Source organism: Ctenocephalides felis, unplaced genomic scaffold (genome assembly GCF_003426905.1).
Source record: "Ctenocephalides felis isolate EL2017-DRISC unplaced genomic scaffold, ASM342690v1 CF-g0.4_SCAFFOLD_01886, whole genome shotgun sequence".
NCBI classification, from domain to species: domain Eukaryota; kingdom Metazoa; phylum Arthropoda; class Insecta; order Siphonaptera; family Pulicidae; genus Ctenocephalides; species Ctenocephalides felis.
In genome coordinates, this window is record NW_020538040.1 from 166,230,199 (window position 1) to 166,233,072 (window position 2,874).

At 29.3% G+C, this 2,874-nt stretch overlaps 1 protein-coding gene across 1 annotated transcript in view; it reads left to right on the plus strand.

The window, feature by feature from the left end:
• The first annotated feature begins 1,637 nt into the window (after positions 1-1,637).
• Positions 1,638-2,874, plus strand: part of LOC113378616 — a 284,628-nt gene continuing 283,391 nt past the window's right edge. Inside the window, exon 1 of the mRNA XM_026619163.1 lies at positions 1,638-1,862. The gene's annotated coding sequence lies outside the window, so the exon portion shown is untranslated. The remainder of the gene's footprint in view (positions 1,863-2,874) is intronic.

Here is a 2,874-nt window from a genome sequence, read left to right on the forward strand (position 1 = left end):
ATTCCTTCTTGAAAATTTTGTAATCTTTTGAAAATTTTAGACCATTCAGACAGACTAAATAATACTGTAGAAATTGTCGAGTACATTTGTTTGATCTATTATAAGTGAATTTTAGACATTACAAATGTTGTTACGGAACCCATAGAAATGGTAACAAATATTGTACATATTATTAATATCTCTCAAATATTGCTAATGTCATTCTTTTGAGCGTAAAATGTCATTTTTTTATTTATTATCTATGGATCTCTTAAACCCCAGGGCCTTCCTCCACGAAAATTTAACTAATTCTTTTATTCTGCCACTACAAGCAAAATGATTTTGAATCATTAAAATCAGACACTTTGTTTTCTCAAAAACTAAATTGCCATTTTTGCCCCGTATCTTTAAAACTTCTAGACCTGCATTTGCCAAAAACTAATCAACACGTCTCTTTATCAATAGGAATCGATTGTTCTTTGAATTATTCTAACGGTTTATCCATGCTCTCGAAACCGTTGACAAAAAATTGTATCCAAACATACATACACACAAACTATACGCACACACATACACAGTTTTTTCTAAGGCGTGCCAAAATGTTCAGAAACCTTTCAAACGTAAGCATATATAAAAATTTTAATTTTTGATTTTTTTGCGATTATTATAACTACCCTACAGGTAGTTAAAAACTAACATTCTATTATTAATATAAATATTTTATTATAAAATTATATTTTTATATAAATAAATATCGGAAATGATTTATTAATTGCTAGAACACATTTTCGTCATAATTAATTTATTATTCATATCAAAACCTCAAAGTTTTCTTTTACTACATTTTTCATGTTATTCCCATATCAATATTTTCAGAAATTTTGTATATATATAATGGACGAAGTGCTCGTATATTTATAAATGTTTACATATCATAAGTCTTCTTATATGAGTATATTATATACAGTATATATGGTTACGGGTGCAATCTTCGAGCGATATCTAATTTTATTCCAAAGTTATGTTATTAAACTAGAACACACTTTTTATGTGTTTCGTACATAAAAACTTTATGCCTGCTTTATGGGAATATCCTTGTTGAACGAACAGTCTGGCGGGTTTACTAATTTATTTCAGTAACTTTAAAGATTAATATTTGCTCTGTTTGAGAATATGCTAAAGTAGTTTATGAATGTGAATAGTAGATTATGTAAACAGATGTATATATATATATATATATATATATATATATATGTATGTATGTATTAGGGTGGTCCTCAATATGGATGTTTTCGAATTTCTTTTCTCCTAGGCTTCAAATTGTTAAAAAAAATAATCCCTGAAAGTTTCAGCTACCAATATTAAATTCTCAAGAACATCTAAGGTCATTATACAAAATTCACTATTACCATCCATTGCATCATAATGAATCCTATTCAAAAAGTGCAATGTTTACATTTGAACCAATTTGTTGTGATCCTGCATTGTCATACGACCTTTCTTGTGTTCATCGTGTCCAACAGTGCGACATCTGTTATTTTGCACATATTAAAGGAATTTTGTACTACTCATCAACACTTATCAGCAGGCAACACTAAAATATTTATCGAAAAATCATATAGATTCAGGTGGTCAGTAGTAGTCGATACAAAGTCGATGGTGTAGGTCGTCGTGCGGGCATACCTACAGCCTGCAGATTTTATTGCGTAATCGGAAACAGTTTATTTCGTCGCCTGTATAATTTATCTTTTATATTAGACATAGTTTAAGTGTTTATTAATTATTAAATCTGAATATATGTGAAAAAAGTGTGCATCTCAAAATAAAAAGTGTGCTGTGAATATGCAATTTGGCTGACCATAAAGCGTGCATTGCGGACCAAGGTACATTAATTAAAATATTTTTTTGCAAACTCATTCTAGTTTTTGTTTTTAAATGCATAAGACTTAGTTCACAATAATATTCACTTACAATAATTGTGCTGAATCGATAATTTGGGAAAAACATGCGTTTTCAGTCTTGGGAATGAGCAAATGGCGTACAACGGCATCATGCCGCGCTATGATTTTATTACTTATAGCCATTAAATATAAATATTTATTAAGTTAGAAACATTATTAGTCAGTAATCAAGATACTTTTTATTTTATATTTATTAACTTCCCGTAGGGTAGTAATAGTAATAGGCCGAAAATCGAAAATGAAATTTTTTGCATTTCTCGACGTTTTGAAGGTTTCTGAACATTTTGGCTTACCCCAAAAAGAATGGATGTGTGTGTGTGTTTTGTATGTCCGAATTTTTTCGTACACTTTTTCAGGCGCACGGATCAACCGATTTGAAAAACATTCGATTCCTATTGATAGGGCGATGTGCTGATTAGTTTTTGGCAATGGCAGGTCTAGCCGTAACGGAGATAGGGTGCAAAGAGTGCAGAAAATACAAATCAAGTTTTTGAGAGAACGGAGTATCCGATTTGAAAGATTAGTGATTAGTTTTTAGCAAAGGCACGTCCAGCCATTTTGAAGATACAGTGCTAAATGTGCAAAAAATTGCAGTTTTTGCGAAATCTAAGCGTCCGATTTAAATTATTCAAAGAACTTTTTGCTTATTTCAACAAAATAATTGCTTTTGGACAAAAAAATTTTTGTTTCTAATTTTTGTTTTCAAAATTTTTTTACAAGAAATTTTTTTTTGTATATCGAAAATAATTCAGATTTTAATTTTAATTCGAACTAAAATTCTAATATACTTTAAACAAATAATTTCAACTTTGCAATTCAGTTTATATAATTCTTATAAATATTAGACAATGTTACAGTACCTATTTATATTAATCTATATGAGAACATTTAGTATTTCTCGATCATTTCGTTACGGTACAGGAAGTTATAGCAA